Here is a 21,879-nt window from a genome sequence, read left to right on the forward strand (position 1 = left end):
TTGATGAAAAAACTCTCCATCTAAGTCACAATTGTTTCCGTACACTACACGTTTACTGAATGAGAATGAATTTATATAAAAACAATCTTTAGCTTAACAAAAAACAAACGTAGCATCAGACACATTATCACAAACCCTAATACTCTCTATAACCCTAACCCTAATACTCTCTATAACCCTAAACCTAATGTTGTCTATAACCCTAACCCTAATACTGTCTATAACCCTAACCCTAATATTACTGGTCTATAACCCTAACCCTAATACTCTCTATAACATTAACCCTAATGCTGTCTATAACCCTAACCCTAATACCCTCTATAACCCTAACCCTAATGCTGTCTATAACCCTAACCCTAATACTGTCTATAACCCTAACCCTAATATTACTGGTCTATAACCCTAACCCTAGAGCTGTCTATAACCCTAACCCTAATACTCTCTATAACCCTAACCCTAATACTGTCTATAACGCTAACCCTAAAACTCTCTATAACCCTAACCCTAATGCTGTCTATAGCCCTAACCCTAATACTCTCTATAACCCTAACCCTTATACTGTCTATAACCCTCACCATAGTGCTGTCTATAACCCTAACCCTAATACTCTCTATAACCCTAACCCTAATACTGTCTATAACCCTAACCCTAAAACTCTCTATAACCCTAACCCTAGTACTGTCTATAACCCTAACCCTAATACTCTCTATAACCCTAACCCTAAAACTCTCTATAACCCTCACTCTAGTGCTGTCTATAACCCTAACCCTAATACTCTCTATAACCCTAACCCTAATACTGTCTATAACCCTAACCCTAGTGCTGTCTATAACCCTAACCCTAATACTCTCTATAACCCTAGCCCTAATGTTGTCTATAACCCTTACCCTAGTGCTGTCTATATCCCTAACCCTAGTGTTGTCTATAAACCTTACTCTAATACTCTCTATAACCCTTACCATAATGCTGTCTATAACACTAACCCTAATGATGTCTATAACCCTAACCCTAGTACTCTCTATAACCCTAACCCTAATACTCTCTATTACCCTAACCCTAATACTCTCTATTACCCTAACCCTAATACTGTCTATAACCATAACCCTAATACTCTTTATAACCCTTACCCTAATACTGTCTATAACCCTTACCCTAGTGCTGTCTATAACCCTAACCCTCATGCTGTCTATAACCCTAACCCTAATGCTGTCTATAACCCTAACCCGTATGCTCTCTATAACCTTAACCCTGATGCTGTCTAACCCTAAACCTAATACTGTCTACAACCCTAACCCTAGTACTCTCTATAACCCTTACCCTAGTGTTGTCTATAACCCTAACCCTAATGCTGTCTATAACCCTAACCCTAGTGCTGTCCATAACCCTAACCCTAATACTCTCTATAACCCTAACCCTAATGCTGTCAATAACCATAACCCTAGAGCTGTCTATAACCCTAACCCTAATACTCTCTATAACCCTAACCCTTATACTGTCTATAACCCTTACCCTAAAACACTCTATAACCCTAACCCTAATGTTGTCTATAACCCTAACCCTAGTACTCTCTATAACCCTAACCCTAATACTCTCTATAACCCTAACCCTAATGCTGTTTATAACCCTAACTCCAGTGCTGTTTATAACCCTAACTCTAGTGCTGTCTATAACCCTAACCGTAGTACTGTCTATAACCCTAACCCTAGTGCTTTCTATAACCCTAACCCAAGTGCTGTTTATAACCCTAACCCTAGTGCTCTCTATAACCCTAACCCTAGTGCTCTCTATAACCCTAACCCTAATACTGTCTATAACCCTAACCATAGTGTTCCCTATAACCCTAACCCTAATGCTGTCTATAACCCTAACCCTTATGATGTCTATAACCCTAACCCTAGTGCTCTCTAAAACCCTAACCCTAGTGCTGTCTATAACCCTAACCCTATTGCTCTCTATAACCCTAACCCTAATGCTGTCTATAACCCTAACCCTTATGATGTCTATAACCCTAACCCTAGTGCTCTCTAAAACCCTAACCCTAGTGCTCTCTATAACCCTAACCCTAGTGCTCTCTATAACCTTAACCCTATTGCTCTCTATAACCCTAACCCTTATGCTCTCTATAACCCTAACCCTATTGCTCTCTATATCCCTAACCATAGTGCTGTTTATAACCTTAACCCTAGTGCTCTCTATAACCCTCACCCTAGTGTTCCCTATAACCCTAACCCTAATGCTCTCTATCACCCTAACCCTAATGATGTCTATAACCCTAACCCTAGTACTCTCTAAAACTTTAACCCTAACGCTCTCTATAACCCTAACCCTAGTGCTCTCTATAACCCTAACCCTAGTATTTTCTATACCCCTAACCCTAATACTGTCTATATCCCTAACCCTACTGCTGTCTATAACCTTAACCCTAGTGCTCTCTATAACCCTAACCCTAATGCTGTCTATAACCCTAACCCTTATGATGTCAATGACCCTAAACCTAATGCTGTTTATAACCCTAACCTTAGTGCTGTTTATAACCCTAACCCTAGTGCTCTCTATAACCCTAACCCAAAGGTATCTATAACCCTAACCCTAGTGCTCTCTATAACCCTAACCCTAGTGCTGTTTATAACCTTAACCCTAGTGCTCTCTATAACCCTAACCCTAGTACTGCCTATAACCCTAACCCTAGTCCTCTCTATAACCCTAACCCTAGTGCTGTTTATAACCCTAACCCTAGTGCTCTCTATAACCCTAACCCTAGTGCTCTCTATAACCCTAACCCTAATGCTCTCTATAACCCTAACCCTAATGCTCTCTATAACCTTAACCCTAGTGCTCTTTATAACCCTAACCCTAGTGCTGTCTATAACCCTAACCCTAGTGCTGTCTATAACCCTAACCCTAGTACTCTCTATAACCCTAACCCTAGTGCTGTTTATAACTCTAACCCTAGTGCTCTCTATCACCCTAACCCCAATACTCTCTATCCCTAACCCTAGTGCTCTCTATAACCCTAACCCTTATACTGTCTATAACCCTAACCCTATAACACTATATAACCCTAACCCTAATGTTGTCTATAACCCTAACCCTAGTACTCTCTATAACCCTAACCCTAATACTCTCTATAACCCTTACCCTAATGCTGTTTATAACCCTAACTCCAGTGCTGTTTATAACCCTAACCCTAGTGCTTTCTATAACCCTAACCCAAGTGCTGTTTATAACCCTAACCCTAGTGCTTTCTATAACCCTAACCCTAGTGCTCTCTATAACCCTAACCCTAATACTGTCTATAACCCTAACCATAGTGTTCCCTATAACCCTAACTCTAATGCTGTCTATAACCCTAACCCTTATGATGTCTACAACCCTAACCCTAGTGCTCTCTAAAACCCTAACCCTAGTGCTGTCTATAACCCTAACCCTATTGCTCTCTATAACCCTAACCCTAATGCTGTCTATAACCCTAACCCTTATGATGTCTATAACCCTAACCCTAGTGCTCTCTAAAACCCTAACCCTAGTGATCTCTATAACCCTAACCCTAGTGCTCTCTATCACCCTAACCCTAATGATGTCTATAACCCTAACCCTAGTACTCTCTAAAACTTTAACCCTAACGCTCTCTATAACCCTAACCCTAGTGCTCTCTATAACCCTAACCCTAGTATTTTCTATACCCCTAACCCTAATACTGTCTATATCCCTAACCCTAGTGCTGTCTATAACCTTAACCCTAGTGCTCTCTATAACCCTAACCCTAATGCTGTCTATAACCCTAACCCTTATGATGTCAATGACCCTAAACCTAATGCTGTTTATAACCCTAACCTTAGTGCTGTTTATAACCCTAACCCTAGTGCTCTCTATAACCCTAACCCAAAGGTATCTATAACCCTAACCCTAGTGCTCTCTATAACCCTAACCCTAGTGCTGTTTATAACCTTAACCCTAGTGCTCTCTATAACCCTAACCCTAGTACTGCCTATAACCCTAACCCTAGTCCTCTCTATAACCCTAACCCTAGTGCTGTTTATAACCCTAACCCTAGTGCTCTCTATAACCCTAACCCTAGTGCTCTCTATAACCCTAACCCTAATGCTCTCTATAACCCTAACCCTAATGCTCTCTATAACCTTAACCCTAGTGCTCTTTATAACCCTAACCCTAGTGCTGTCTATAACCCTAACCCTAGTGCTGTCTATAACCCTAACCCTAGTGCTCTCTATAACCCTAACCCTAGTGCTGTTTATAACTCTAACCCTAGTGCTCTCTATCACCCTAACCCCAATACTCTCTATCCCTAACCCTAGTGCTCTCTATAACCCTAACCCTTATACTGTCTATAACCCTAACCCTATAACACTATATAACCCTAACCCTAATGTTGTCTATAACCCTAACCCTAGTACTCTCTATAACCCTAACCCTAATACTCTCTATAACCCTAACCCTAATGCTGTTTATAACCCTAACTCCAGTGCTGTTTATAACCCTAACCCTAGTGCTTTCTATAACCCTAACCCTAGTGCTGTTTATAACCCTAACCCTAGTGCTTTCTATAACCCTAACCCTAGTGCTCTCTATAACCCTAACCCTAATACTGTCTATAACCCTAACCATAGTGTTCCCTATAACCCTAACCCTAATGCTGTCTATAACCCTAACCCTTATGATGTCTATAACCCTAACCCTAGTGCTCTCTAAAACCCTAACCCTAGTGCTGTCTATAACCCTAACCCTATTGCTCTCTATAACCCTAACCCTAATGCTGTCTATAACCCTAACCCTTATGATGTCTATAACCCTAACCCTAGTGCTCTCTAAAACCCTAACCCTAGTGCTCTCTATAACCCTAACCCTAGTGCTCTCTATAACCTTAACCCTATTGCTCTCTATAACCCTAACCCTTATGCTCTCTATAACCCTAACCCTATCGCTCTCTATATCCCTAACCATAGTGCTGTTTATAACCTTAACCCTAGTGCTCTCTATAACCCTCACCCTAGTGTTCCCTATAACCCTAACCCTAATGCTCTCTATCACCCTAACCCTAATGATGTCTATAACCCTAACCCTAGTACTCTCTAAAACTTTAACCCTAACGCTCTCTATAACCCTAACCCTAGTGCTCTCTATAACCCTAACCCTAGTATTTTCTATACCCCTAACCCTAATACTGTCTATATCCCTAACCCTAGTGCTGTCTATAACCTTAACCCTAGTGCTCTCTATAACCCTAACCCTAATGCTGTCTATAACCCTAACCCTTATGATGTCAATGACCCTAAACCTAATGCTGTTTATAACCCTAACCTTAGTGCTGTTTATAACCCTAACCCTAGTGCTCTCTATAACCCTAACCCAAAGGTATCTATAACCCTAACCCTAGTGCTCTCTATAACCCTAACCCTAGTGCTGTTTATAACCTTAACCCTAGTGCTCTCTATAACCCTAACCCTAATGCTCTCTATAACCCTAACCCTAATGCTCTCTATAACCTTAACCCTAGTGCTCTTTATAACCCTAACCCTAGTGCTGTCTATAACCCTAACCCTAGTGCTGTCTATAACCCTAACCCTAGTGCTCTCTATAACCCTAACCCTAGTGCTGTTTATAACTCTAACCCTAGTGCTCTCTATCACCCTAACCCCAATACTCTCTATCCCTAACCCTAGTGCTCTCTATAACCCTAACCCTTATACTGTCTATAACCCTAACCCTATAACACTATATAACCCTAACCCTAATGTTGTCTATAACCCTAACCCTAGTACTCTCTATAACCCTAACCCTAATACTCTCTATAACCCTAACCCTAATGCTGTTTATAACCCTAACTCCAGTGCTGTTTATAACCCTAACCCTAGTGCTTTCTATAACCCTAACCCAAGTGCTGTTTATAACCCTAACCCTAGTGCTCTCTATAACCCTAACCCTAATGCTATCTATAATCCTAACCCTAGTGCTCTCTATAACCCTAACCCTAGTGCTCTCTATAACCCTAACCCTAATACTGTCTATAACCCTAACCATAGTGTTCCCTATAACCCTAACCCTAATGCTGTCTATAACCCTAACCCTTATGATGTCTATAACCCTAACCCTAGTGCTTTCTAAAACCCTAACCCTAACGCTCTCTATAACCCTAACCCTATCGCTCTCTATATCCCTAACCCTAGTGCTGTTTATAACCTTAACCCTAGTGCTCTCTATAACCCTAACCCTAGTACTGCCTATAACCCTAACCCTAGTGCTCTCTATAACCCTAACCCTAGTGCTGTTTATAACCCTAACCCTAGTGCTCTCTATAACCCTTACTCTAGTGCTCTCTATAACCCTAACCCTAATGCTATCTATAACCCTAACCCTAGTGCTCTCTATAACCCTAACCCTAGTCCTCTCTATAACCCTAACCCTAATACTGTCTATAACCCTAACCCTAGTTTTCCCTATAACCCTAACCCTAATGCTGTCTATAACCCTAACCCTAATGATGTCTATAACCCTAACCCTAGTGCTCTCTAAAACCCTAACCCTAACGCTCTCTATAACCCTAACCCTAGTGCTCTCTATAACCCTAACCCTAGTATTTTCTATACCCCTAACCCTAATACTGTCTATATCCCTAACCCTAGTGCTGTCTATAACCTTAACCCTAGTGCTCTCTATAACCCTAACCCTAATGCTGTCTATAACCCTAACCCTAATGATGTCAATGACCCTAAACCTAATGCTGTTTATAACCCTAACCTTAGTGCTGTTTATAACCCTAACCCTAGTGCTCTCTATAACCCTAACCCAAAGGTATCTATAACCCTAACCCTAGTGCTATCTATAACCCTAACCCTAGTGCTGTTTATAACCTTAACCCTAGTGCTCTCTATAACCCTAACCCTAGTACTGCCTATAACCCTAACCCTAGTCCTCTCTATAACCCTAACCCTAGTGCTGTTTATAACCCTAACCCTAGTGCTCTCTATAACCCTAACCCTAGTGCTGTTTATAATCCTAACCCTAGTGCTCTCTATAAACCTAACCCTAATGCTGTTTATAACCCTAACCTTAGTGCTCTCTATAACTCTAACCCTAATACTGTGCTCTCTATAACCCTAATCCTGTCTATAACCCTAACCCTAGTGATCTCTATAACCCTAACCCTAATGCTGTTTATAACCCTAACCCTAGTGCTCTCTATAATCCTAAATCTAGTGCTGTCTTTAACCCTAACCCTAGTGCTCTCTATAACCCTAACCCTAGTGCTCTCTATAACCCTAACCCTAATATTGTCTATAACCCTAACCATAGTGTTCCCTATAACCCTAACCCTATTGCTGTCTATAACCCTAACCCTTATGATGTCTATAACCCTAACCCTAGTGCTCTCTAAAACCCTAACCCTAACGCTCTCTATAACCCTAACCCTATCGCTCTCTATATCCCTAACCCTAGTGCTGTTTATAACCTTAACCCTAGTGCTCTCTATAACCCTAACCCTAGTACTGCCTATAACCCTAACCCTAGTGCTCTCTATAACCCTAACCCTAGTGCTGTTTATAACCCTAACCCTAGTGCTCTCTATAACCCTTACTCTAGTGCTCTCTATAACCCTAACCCTAATGTTATCTATAACCCTAACCCTAGTGCTCTCTATAACCCTAACCCTAGTGCTCTCTATAACCCTAACCCTAATACTGTCTATAACCCTAACCTTAGTGTTCCCTATAACCCTAACCCTAATGCTGTCTATAACCCTAACCCTAATGATGTCTATAACCCTAACCCTAGTGCTCTCTAAAACCCTAACCCTAACGCTCTCTATAACCCTAACCCTAGTGCTCTCTATAACCCTAACCCTAGTATTTTCTATACCCCTAACCCTAATACTGTCTATATCCCTTACCCTAGTGCTGTCTATAACCTTAACCCTAGTGCTCTCTATAACCCTAACCCTAATGCTGTCTATAACCCTAACCCTAATGATGTTAATGACCCTAAAACTAATGCTGTTTATAACCCTAACCTTAGTGCTGTTTATAACCTTAACCCTAGTGCTCTCTATAACCCTAACCCTAGTACTGCCTATAACCCTAACCCTAGTCCTCTCTATAACCCTAACCCTAGTGCTGTTTATAACCCTAACCCTAGTGCCCTCTATAACCCTATCCCTAGTGCTGTTTATAATCCTAACCCTAGTGCTCTCTATAAACCTAACCCTAATGCTGTTTATAACCCTAACCTTAGTGCTGTTTATAACCCTAACTCTAGTGCTCTCTACAACTCTAACCCTAATACTGTGCTCTCTATAACCCTAATCCTGTCTATAACCCTAACCCTAGTGATCTCTATAACCCTAATCCTGTCTATAACCCTAACCCTAGTGATCTCTATAACCCTAACCCTAATGCTGTTTATAACCCTAACCCTAGTGCTCTCTATAACCCTAAATCTAGTGCTGTCTTTAACCCTAACCCTAGTGCTCTCTATAACCCTTACCCTAATGCTGTTTATAACCCTAACCCTAGTGCTCTCTATAACCCTAACCCTAGTGCTGTCTATAACCCTAACCCTAGTGTTCCCTATAACCCTAACCCTAATGCTCTCTATCACCCTAACCCTAATGATGTCTATAACCCTAACCCTAGTGCTCTCTAAAACTTTAACCCTAACGCTCTCTATAACCCTAACCCTAGTCCTCTCTATAACCCTAACCCTAGTATTTTCTATACCCCTAACCCTAATACTGTCTATATCCCTAACCCTAGTGCTGTCTATAACCTTAACTCTAGTGCTCTCTATAACCCTAACCCTAATGCTGTCTATAACCCTAACCCTTATGATGTCAATGACCCTAAACCTAATGCTGTTTATAACCCTAACCTTAGTGCTGTTTATAACCCTAACCCTAGTGCTCTCTATAACCCTAACCCAAAGGTATCTATAACCCTAACCCTAGTGCTCTCTATAACCCTAACCCTAGTGCTGTTTATAACCTTAACCCTAGTGCTCTCTATAACCCTAACCCTAGTACTGCCTATAACCCTAACCCTAGTCCTCTCTATAACCCTAACCCTAGTGCTGTTTATAACCCTAACCCTAGTGCTCTCTATAACCCTAACCCTAGTGCTCTCTATAACCCTAACCCTAATGCTCTCTATAACCCTAACCCTAATGCTCTCTATAACCTTAACCCTAGTGCTCTTTATAACCCTAACCCTAGTGCTGTCTATAACCCTAACCCTAGTGCTGTCAATAACCCTAACCCTAGTGCTCTCTATAACCCTAACCCTAGTGCTGTTTATAACTCTAACCCTAGTGCTCTCTATCACCCTAACCCCAATACTCTCTATCCCTAACCCTAGTGCTCTCTATAACCCTAACCCTTATACTGTCTATAACCCTAACCCTAAAACACTCTATAACCCTAACCCTAGTACTCTCTATAACCCTAACCCTAATACTCTCTTTAACCCTAACCCTAATGCTGTTTATAACCTTAACCCTAGTGCTCTCTATAACCCTAACCCTAGTACTGCCTATAACCCTAACCCTAGTCCTCTCTATAACCCTAACCCTAGTGCTGTTTATAACCCTAACCCTAGTGCTCTCTATAACCCTAACCCTAGTGCTGTTTATAATCCTAACCCTAGTGCTCTCTATAAACCTAACCCTAATGCTGTTTATAACCCTAACCTTAGTGCTCTCTATAACTCTAACCCTAATACTGTGCTCTCTATAACCCTAATCCTGTCTATAACCCTAACCCTAGTGATCTCTATAACCCTAACCCTAATGCTGTTTATAACCCTAACCCTAGTGCTCTCTATAATCCTAAATCTAGTGCTGTCTTTAACCCTAACCCTAGTGCTCTCTATAACCCTAACCCTAGTGCTCTCTATAACCCTAACCCTAATATTGTCTATAACCCTAACCATAGTGTTCCCTATAACCCTAACCCTATTGCTGTCTATAACCCTAACCCTTATGATGTCTATAACCCTAACCCTAGTGCTCTCTAAAACCCTAACCCTAACGCTCTCTATAACCCTAACCCTATCGCTCTCTATATCCCTAACCCTAGTGCTGTTTATAACCTTAACCCTAGTGCTCTCTATAACCCTAACCCTAGTACTGCCTATAACCCTAACCCTAGTGCTCTCTATAACCCTAACCCTAGTGCTGTTTATAACCCTAACCCTAGTGCTCTCTATAACCCTTACTCTAGTGCTCTCTATAACCCTAACCCTAATGTTATCTATAACCCTAACCCTAGTGCTCTCTATAACCCTAACCCTAGTGCTCTCTATAACCCTAACCCTAATACTGTCTATAACCCTAACCTTAGTGTTCCCTATAACCCTAACCCTAATGCTGTCTATAACCCTAACCCTAATGATGTCTATAACCCTAACCCTAGTGCTCTCTAAAACCCTAACCCTAACGCTCTCTATAACCCTAACCCTAGTGCTCTCTATAACCCTAACCCTAGTATTTTCTATACCCCTAACCCTAATACTGTCTATATCCCTTACCCTAGTGCTGTCTATAACCTTAACCCTAGTGCTCTCTATAACCCTAACCCTAATGCTGTCTATAACCCTAACCCTAATGATGTCAATGACCCTAAAACTAATGCTGTTTATAACCCTAACCTTAGTGCTGTTTATAACCTTAACCCTAGTGCTCTCTATAACCCTAACCCTAGTACTGCCTATAACCCTAACCCTAGTCCTCTCTATAACCCTAACCCTAGTGCTGTTTATAACCCTAACCCTAGTGCCCTCTATAACCCTATCCCTAGTGCTGTTTATAATCCTAACCCTAGTGCTCTCTATAAACCTAACCCTAATGCTGTTTATAACCCTAACCTTAGTGCTGTCTATAACCCTAACCCTAGTGTTCCCTATAACCCTAACCCTAATGCTCTCTATCACCCTAACCCTAATGATGTCTATAACCCTAACCCTAGTGCTCTCTAAAACTTTAACCCTAACGCTCTCTATAACCCTAACCCTAGTCCTCTCTATAACCCTAACCCTAGTATTTTCTATACCCCTAACCCTAATACTGTCTATATCCCTAACCCTAGTGCTGTCTATAACCTTAACTCTAGTGCTCTCTATAACCCTAACCCTAATGCTGTCTATAACCCTAACCCTTATGATGTCAATGACCCTAAACCTAATGCTGTTTATAACCCTAACCTTAGTGCTGTTTATAACCCTAACCCTAGTGCTCTCTATAACCCTAACCCAAAGGTATCTATAACCCTAACCCTAGTGCTCTCTATAACCCTAACCCTAGTGCTGTTTATAACCTTAACCCTAGTGCTCTCTATAACCCTAACCCTAGTACTGCCTATAACCCTAACCCTAGTCCTCTCTATAACCCTAACCCTAGTGCTGTTTATAACCCTAACCCTAGTGCTCTCTATAACCCTAACCCTAGTGCTCTCTATAACCCTAACCCTAATGCTCTCTATAACCCTAACCCTAATGCTCTCTATAACCTTAACCCTAGTGCTCTTTATAACCCTAACCCTAGTGCTGTCTATAACCCTAACCCTAGTGCTGTCAATAACCCTAACCCTAGTGCTCTCTATAACCCTAACCCTAGTGCTGTTTATAACTCTAACCCTAGTGCTCTCTATCACCCTAACCCCAATACTCTCTATCCCTAACCCTAGTGCTCTCTATAACCCTAACCCTTATACTGTCTATAACCCTAACCCTAAAACACTCTATAACCCTAACCCTAGTACTCTCTATAACCCTAACCCTAATACTCTCTATAACCCTAACCCTAATGCTGTTTATAACCCTAACTCCAGTGCTGTTTATGACCCTAACCCTAGTGCTTTCTATAACCCTAACCCAAGTGCTGTTTATAACCCTAACCCTAGTGCTCTCTATAACCCTAACCCTAATGCTATCTATAACCCTAACCCTAGTGCTCTCTATAACCCTAACCCTAGTGCTCTCTATAACCCTAACCCTAATACTGTCTATAACCCTAACCATAGTGTTCCCTATAACCCTAACCCTAATGCTGTCTATAACCCTAACCCTTATGATGTCTATAACCCTAACCCTAGTGCTCTCTAAAACCCTAACCCTAACGCTCTCTATAACCCTAACCCTATCGCTCTCTATATCCCTAACCCTAGTGCTGTTTATAACCTTAACCCTAGTGCTCTCTATAACCCTAACCCTAGTACTGCCTATAACCCTAACCCTAGTGCTCTCTATAACCCTAACCCTAGTGCTGTTTATAACCCTAACCCTAGTGCTCTCTATAACCCTTACTCTAGTGCTCTCTATAACCCTAACCCTAATGCTATCTATAACCCTAACCCTAGTGCTCTCTATAACCCTAACCCTAGTCCTCTCTATAACCCTAACCCTAATACTGTCTATAACCCTAACCCTAGTGTTCCCTATAACCCTAACCCTAATGCTGTCTATAACCCTAACCCTAATGATGTCTATAACCCTAACCCTAGTGCTCTCTAAAACCCTAACCCTAACGCTCTCTATAACCCTAACCCTAGTGCTCTCTATAACCCTAACCCTAGTATTTTCTATACCCCTAACCCTAATACTGTCTATATCCCTAACCCTAGTGCTGTCTATAACCTTAACCCTAGTGCTCTCTATAACCCTAACCCTAATGCTGTCTATAACCCTTACCCTAATGATGTCAATGACCCTAAACCTAATGCTGTTTATAACCCTAACCTTAGTGCTGTTTATAACCCTAACCCTAGTGCTCTCTATAACCCTAACCCAAAGGTATCTATAACCCTAACCCTAGTGCTCTCTATAACCCTAACCCTAGTGCTGTTTATAACCTTAACCCTAGTGCTCTCTATAACCCTAACCCTAGTACTGCCTATAACCCTAACCCTAGTCCTCTCTATAACCCTAACCCTAGTGCTGTTTATAACCCTAACCCTAGTGCTCTCTATAACCCTAACCCTAGTGCTGTTTATAATCCTAACCCTAGTGCTCTCTATAAACCTAACCTTAATGCTGTTTATAACCCTAACCTTAGTGCTCTCTATAACTCTAACCCTAATACTGTGCTCTCTATAACCCTAATCCTGTCTATAACCCTAACCCTAGTGATCTCTATAACCCTAACCCTAATGCTGTTGATAACCCTAACCCTAGTGCTCTCTATAACCCTAAATCTAGTGCTGTCTTTAACCCTAACCCTAGTGCTCTCTATAACCCTAACCCTAGTGCTCTCTATAACCCTAACCCTAATACTGTCTATAACCCTAACCATAGTGTTTCCTATAACCCTAACCCTAATGCTGTCTATAACCCTAACCCTTATGATGTCTATAACCCTAACCCTAGTGCTCTCTAAAACCCTAACCCTAACGCTCTCTATAACCCTAACCCTAACGCTCTCTATAACCCTAACCCTATCGCTCTCTATATCCCTAACCCTAGTGCTGTTTATAACCTTAACCCTAGTGCTCTCTATAACCCTAACCCTAGTACTGCCTATAACCCTAACCCTAGTGCTCTCTATAACCCTAACCCTAGTGCTGTTTATAACCCTAACCCTAGTGCTCTCTATAACCCTTACTCTAGTGCTCTCTATAACCCTAACCCTAATGCTATCTATAACCCTAACCCTAGTGCTCTCTATAACCCTAACCCTAGTGCTCTCTATAACCCTAACCCTAATACTGTCTATAACCCTAACCCTAGTGTTCCCTATAACCCTAACCCTAATGCTGTCTATAACCCTAACCCTAATGATGTCTATAACCCTAACCCTAGTGCTCTCTATAACCCTAACCCTAGTGCTCTCTATAACCCTAACCCTAGTATTTTCTATACCCATAACCCTAATACTGTCTATATCCCTAACCCTAGTGCTGTCTATAACCTTAACCCTAGTGCTCTCTATAACCCTAACCCTAATGCTGTCTATAACCCTAACCCTAATGATGTCAATGACCCTAAACCTAATGCTGTTTATAACCCTAACCCTAGTGCTCTCTATAACCCTAACCCAAAGGTATCTATAACCCTAACCCTAGTGCTCTCTATAACCCTAACCCTAGTGCTGTTTATAACCTTAACCCTAGTGCTCTCTATAACCCTAACCCTAGTACTGCCTATAACCCTAACCCTAGTGCTCTCTAAAACCCTAACCCTAACGCTCTCTATAACCCTAACCCTAGTGCTCTCTATAACCCTAACCTAGTATTTTCTATACCCATAACCCTAATACTGTCTATATCCCTAACCCTAGTGCTGTCTATAACCTTAACCCTAGTGCTCTCTATAACCCTAACCCTAATGCTGTCTATAACCTTAACCCTAATGATGTCAATGACCCTAAACCTAATGCTGTTTATAACCCTAACCCTAGTGCTCTCTATAACCCTAACCCAAAGGTATCTATAACCCTAACCCTAGTGCTCTCTATAACCCTAACCCTAGTGCTGTTTATAACCTTAACCCTAGTGCTCTCTATAACCCTAACCCTAGTACTGCCTATAACCCTAACCCTAGTCCTCTCTATAACCCTAACCCTAGTGCTGTTTATAACCCTAACCCTAGTGCCCTCTATAACCCTAACCCTAGTGCTGTTTATAATCCTAACCCTAGTGCTCTCTATAAACCTAACCCTAATGCTGTTTATAACCCTAACCTTAGTGCTGTTTATAACCCTAACTCTAGTGCTCTCTACAACTCTAACCCTAATACTGTGCTCTCTATAACCCTAATCCTGTCTATAACCCTAACCCTAGTGATCTCTATAACCCTAACCCTAATGCTGTTTATAACCCTAACCCTAGTGCTCTCTATAACCCTAAATCTAGTGCTGTCTTTAACACTAACCCTAGTGCTCTCTATAACCCTTACCCTAATGCTGTTTATAACCCTAACCCTAGTGCTCTCTATAACCCTAACCCTAGTGCTGTCTATAACCCTAACCCTAGTGCTCTCTATAACCCTAACCCTAGTGCTCTCTATAACCCTAACCCTAGTGCTGTCTATAACCCTAACCCTAGTGATGTCTATAACCCTAACCCTAGTGCTCTCTATAACCCTAACCCTAATACTGTTAATAACCCTTACCCTAGTGCTGTCTTTAACCCTAACCCTATTACTGTTTATAACCCTAACCCTAGTGCTCTTTATAACACTAACCCTAGTGCTCTCTATAACCCTAGCCCTAGTGCTCTCTATAACCCTAACCCTAATGCTGTTTATAACCCTAACCCTAGTGCTGTCTATAACCCTAACCCTAGTGCTCTCTATAACCCTAACCCTAGTGCTGTCTATAACCCTAACCCTAGTGCTCTCTATAACCCTAACCCTAGTGCTCTCTATAACTCTAACTCTAGTGCTGTTTATAACCCTAACTCTAGTGCTCTCTATAACCCTAACCCTAATACTGTTTATAACACTAACCCTAGTGCTGTCTATAACCCTAACCCTAGTGCTGTCTATTACCGTAACCCTAGTGCTGTCTATAACCCTAACCATAGTGCTCTCTATAACCCTAAACCTAGTGCTGTCTATAACCTAAACCTTAATGCACTCTATAACCCTAACCTTAATGCACTCTATAACCCTAACCCTAATGCTCTCTATAACCTTAACCCTAGTGCTCTTTATAACCCTAACCCTAGTGCTGTCTATAACCCTAACCCTAGTGCTGTCTATAACCCTAACCCTAGTGCTCTCTATAACCCTAACCCTAGTGCTCTCTATAACCCTAACCCTAGTGCTCTCTATAACCCTAACCCTAGTGCTGTCTATAACCCTAACCCTAGTGCTCTCTATAACCGTAACCCTAGTGCTCTCTATAACTCTAACTCTAGTGCTGTTTATAACCCTAACTCTAGTGCTCTCTATAACCCTAACCCTAATACGGTTTATAACACTAACCCTAGTGCTGTCTATAACCCTAATCCTAGTGCTGTCTATAACCGTAACCCTAGTGCTGTCTATAACCCTAACCATAGTGCTCTCTATAACCCTAAACCTAGTGCTGTCTATAACCTAAACCTTAATGCAATCTATAACCCTAACCCTAATGCTCTCTATAACCCTAACCCTAGTGCTCTCTATAACCCTAATCCTAATATTGTCTATAACCCTAACCCTAATGCTGTATATAACCCTAACCCTAGTTCTCTCTATAACTTTAACCCTAATACTGTTGATAACCATAACCCTAGTGCTCTCTATAACCCTAACCCTAGTGCTCTCTATTACTGTAACCCTAGTGCTCTCTATAACCCTAACTCTAATGCTGTTCATAACCCTAACCCTAGTGCTCTCTATTACTGTAACCCTAGTGCTCTCTATAACCCTAACTCTAATGCTGTTCATAACCCTAACCCAAGTGCTCTCTATAACCTTAACCCTAGTGCTCTCTATAACCCTCAACCTAATGCTGTTTATAACCCTAACCCTAGTGCTCTCTATAACCCTAACCCTAATACTGTCTATAACCCAAATCTAGTGCTGTTTATAACCCTAACCCTAATGCTCTCTATAACCTTAACCCTAGTGCTCTTTATAACCGTAACCCTAATGCTGTCTATAACCCTAACCCTAGTGCTCTCTATAACCTTAACCCTAGTGCTCTCTATAACCCTAACCCTAGTGCTCTCTATAATCCTAACACTAGTGCTCTCTATAACCCTAACGCTAGTGATCTCTATAACCCTTACCCTAATGCTGTTGAAAACCCTAATCCTAGTGCTCTCTATAACCTTAAACCTAGTGCTGTCTTTAATCCTAACCCTAGTGCTCTCTATAACCCTTACCCTAATGCTATTGATAACCCTTACCCTAGTGCTTTCTATAACCCTAACCCTAGTGCTGTCTATAACCCTAACCCTAGTGCTCTCTATAACCCTAACCCAAGTGCTCTCTATAACTCTAACCCTAGTGCTGTCTATAACCCTAACCCTAGTGCTCTCTATAACCCTAACCCTAATACTGTTAATAACCCTAAGCCTAGTGCTGTCTATAACCCTAATCCTATTACTGTTTATAACCCTAACCCTAGTACTCTCTATAACCCTAACCCTATTACTGCCTATAACCCTAACCCTATTGCTCTCTATAACCCTAACCCTAATGCTGTCTATAACCCTAACCCTACTGATGTCTATAACCCTAACCCTAGTGCTGTCTATAACCCTAGTCCTAGTGCTCTCTATAACCCTAACCCTAGTGCTCTCTATAACCCTAACCCTAGTGCTTTCTATAACCCTAACCCTAGTGCTCTCTATAACCCTAACCCTAATACTGTTTATAACCGTAACCCTAGTGCTGTCTATAACCCTAACCCTAGTGCTGTCTATAACCGTAACCCTAGTGCTGTCTATAACCCTAACCATAATGCTCTCTATAACCCTAAACCTAGTCCTGTCTATAACCTAAACCTTAATGCACTCTATAACCCTAACCCTAATGCTCTTTATAACCCTAACCCTAGTGCTCTCTATAACCCTAATCCTAATACTGTCTATAACCCTTACCCTAATGCTGTATATAACCCTAACCCTAGTTCTCTCTATAACTCTAACCCAAATACTCTTGATAACACTAACGCTAGTGCTCTCTATAACCCTAACCCTAGTGCTCTCTATAACCCTAACCCTAGTGCTCTCTATAACCCTAACTCTAATGCTGTTCATAACCCTAACCGTAGTGCTCTCTATAACCCTCAACCTAATGCTGTTTATAACCCTAACCCTAGTGCTCTCTATAACCCTAACCCTAATACTGTCTATAACCCTAACCCTAGTGCTGTTTATAATCCTAACCCTAGTGCTCTCTATAACCTTAACCCTAGTGCTCTTTATAACCGTAACCCTAATGCTGTTTATAACCCTAACCCTAGTGCTCTCTATAACCTTAACCCTAGTGCTCTCTATAACCCTAACCCTAGTGCTCTCTATGACCCTAACCCTAGTGCTCTCTATAACCCTAATGCTAGTGATCTCTATAACCCTTACCCTAATGCTGTTGAAAACCCTAATCCTAGTGCTCTCTATAGCCCTAAACCTAGTGCTGTCTTTTACCCTAACCCTAGTGCTCTCTATAACCCTTACCCTAATGCTATTTATAACCCTTACCCTAGTGCTTTCTATAACCCTAACCCTAGTGCTGTCTATAACCCTAACCCTAGTGCTCTCTATAACCCTAACCCTTGTGCTGTCTATAACCCTAATCCTAGTGCTCTCTATAACCCTAATCCAAGTGCTCTCTATAACCCTAACCCTAGTGCTGTCTATAACCCTAACCCTAGTGCTCTCTATAACCCTAACCCTAATACTGTTAATAACCCTAACCCTAGTGCTGTCTATAACCCTAACCCTATTACTGTTTATAACCCCTATCCTAGTGCTCTTTATAACCCTAACCCTAGTGCTCTTTATAACCCTAACCCTATTACTGCCTATAACCCTAACCCTATTGCTCTCTATAACCCTAACCCTAATGCTGTCTATAACCCTAACCCTAGTGCTCTCTATAACCCTAACCCTAGTGCTCTCTATAACCCTAACCCTAGTGCTCTCTATAACCCTAAACCTAATACTGTTTATAACCGTAATCCTAGTGCTGTCTATAACCGTAACCCTAGTGCTGTCTATAACCCTACCGATAGTGCTCTCTATAACCCTAAACCTAGTCCTGTCTATAACCTAAACCTTAATGCACTCTATAACCCTAACCCTAATGCTCTCTATAACCCTAACCCTAGTGCTCTCTATAAACCTAATCCTAATACTGTCTATAACCCTAACCCTAATGCTGTATATAACCCTAACCCTAGTTCTCTCTATAACTCTAACCCTAATACTCTTGATAACCCTAACCCTAGTGTTCTCTATAACCCTAACCCTAGTGCTCTCTATAACCCTAACCCTAGTGCTCTCTATAACCCTAACTCTAATGCTGTTCATAAGCCGAACCGTAGTGCTCTCTATAACCCTCAACCTAATGCTGTTGATAACCCTAACCCTAGTGCCCTCTATAACCCTAACCCTAATACTGTCTATAACCCTAACCCTAGTGCTGTTTATAACCCTAACCCTAGTGCTCTCTATAACTCTAACCCTAGTGCTGTCTATAACCCTAACCCTAGTGCTCTCTATAAACCTAACCCTAGTGCTCTCTATAACCCTAACTCTAGTGCTGTCTATAACCCTAACCTTAATGCACTCTATAACCCTAACCCTTATGCTCTCTAAAACCCTAACCCTAGTGCTCTCTATAACCCTAACCCTAATGCTGTCTATAACCCTAACCGTAGTGCTCTCTATAACCCTAACCCTAATTCTGTTTATAACCCTAACCCTAGTGCTCTCTATAACGCTAACCCTAGTGCTCTCTATAACCGTAACCCTAGTGCTCTCTATAACCCTAACCCTAATGCTGTTCATAACCCTAACCCTAGTGCTCTCTATAACCCTAACCCTAATGCTGTTCATAACCCTAACCGTAGTGCTCTCTATAACCCTCAACCTAATGCTGTTTATAACCCTAACCCTAGTGCTCTCTATAACCCTAACCCTAATACTGTCTATAACCCTAACCCTAGTGCTGTTTATAACCCTAACCCTAGTGCTCTCTATAACCTTAACCCTAGTGCTCTCTATAACCCAAACCCTAATGCTCTCTATAACCCTAACCCTAGTGATCTCTATAACCCTTACCCTAATGCTGTTGAAAACACTAACCCTAGTGCTCTCTATAACCCTAAACCTAGTGCTGTCTTTAACCCTAACCCTAGTGCTCTCTATAACCCTTACCCTAATGCTATTTATAACTGTTACCCTAGTGCTTTCTATAACCCTAACCCTAGTGCTGTCTATTACCCTAACCCTAGTGCTCTCTATAACCCTAACCCTTGTGCTGTCTATAACCCTAACCCTAGTGCTCTCTATAACCCTAACCCTAGTGCTCTCTATAACCCTAACCATAGTGCTGTCTATAACCCTAACCCTTGTGCTCTCTATAACCCTAACCCTAATACTGTTAATAACCCTAACCCTAGTGCTGTCTATAACCCTAACCCTATTACTGTTTATAACCCTAACCCTAGTGCTCTTTATAACCCTAACCCTAGTGCTCTTTATAACCCTAGCCCTATTGCTCTCTATAACCCTAACCCTAATGCTGTTTATAACCCTAACCCTAGTGCTGTCTATAACCCTAACCCTAGTCCTCTCTATAACCCTAACCCTAGTGCTCGCTATAACCCTAACCCTAGTACTCTCTATAAACCTAACCCTAGTGCTCTCTATAACCCTAACTCTAGTGCTGTTTATAACCCTAACTCTATTGCTCTCTATAACCGTAACCTTAATACTGTTTATAACCCTAACCCTAGTGCTGTCTAGAACCCTAACCCTAGTGCTTTCTATAACCCTAACCCTAGTGCTCTCTATTACCCTAACGCTAGTGCTGTCTATAACCATAACCTTAATGCCATCTATAACCCTAACCCTTATGCTCTCTATAACCCTAACCCTAGTGCTCTCTATAACCCTAACCCTAATGCTGTTGATAACCCTTACCCTAGTGCTCTTTATAACCCTAACCCTAATACTGTTTATAACCCTAACCCTAGTGCTCTCTATAACGCAAACCCTAGTGCTCTCTATAACCGTAACCCTAGTGCTCTCTATAACCCTAACCCTAATGCTGTTCATAACCCTAACCCTAGTGCTCTCTATAACCCTAACCCTAATGCTGTTCATAACCCTAACCCCAGTGCTCTCTATAACCCTAACCCTAATACTGTCTATAACCCTAACCCTAGTGCTGTTTATAACCCTAACCCTAGTGCTCTCTATAACCTTAACCCTAGTGCTCTCTATAACCCTAACCCTTGTGCTCTCTATAACCCTAACCCTAGTGCTGTCTATAACCCTAACCCTAGTGATCTCTATAACCCTAACCCTAATGCTATTTATAACCCTAACCCTAGTGCTCTCTATAACCCTAAATCTAGTGCTGTCTTTAACCCTAACCCTAGTGCTCTCTATAACCCTTACCCTAATGCTGTTTATAACCCTAACCCTAGTGCTGTCTATAACCCTAACCCTAGTGCTGTCTATAACCCTAACCCTAGTGCTCTCTATAACGCTAACCCTAGTGCTGTCTATAACCCTAACCCTAGTGCTCTCTATAACCCTAACCCTAGTGGTGTCTATAACCCTAACCCTAGTGCTGTCTATAACCCTAACCCTAGTGCTCTCTATAACCCTAACCCTAATACTGTTAATAACCCTAACCCTAGTGCTGTCTATAACCCTAACCCTATTACTGTTTATAACCCTAACCCTAGTGCTCTTTATAACCCTAACCCTAGTGCTCTCTATAAACCTAGCCCTAGTGCTGACTATAACCCTAACCCTAATGCTGTTTATAACCCTAACCCTAGTGCTCTCTATAACCCTAACCCTAGTGCTGTCTATAACCCTAACCCTAGTGCTCTCTATAACCCTAACCCTAGTGCTCTCTATAACTCTAACTCTAGTGCTGTTTATAACCCTAACTCTAGTGCTCTCTATAACCCTAACCCTAATACTGTTTATAACACTAACCCTAGTGCTGTCTATAACCCTAACCCTAGTGCTGTCTATAACCGTAACCCTAGTGCTGTCTATAACCCTAACCATAGTGCTCTCTATAACCGTAAACCTAGTGCTGTCTATAACCTAAACCTTAATGCACTCTATAACCCTAACCCTAATGCTCTCTATAACCCTAACCCTAGTGCTCTCTATAACTCTAATCCTAATACTGTCTATAATCCTAACCCTAATGCTGTTTATAACCCTAACCCTAGTTCTCTCTATAACTCTAACCC

This window comes from Mytilus galloprovincialis, chromosome 3 (assembly GCF_965363235.1).
Source record: "Mytilus galloprovincialis chromosome 3, xbMytGall1.hap1.1, whole genome shotgun sequence".
Classification (NCBI taxonomy): domain Eukaryota; kingdom Metazoa; phylum Mollusca; class Bivalvia; order Mytilida; family Mytilidae; genus Mytilus; species Mytilus galloprovincialis.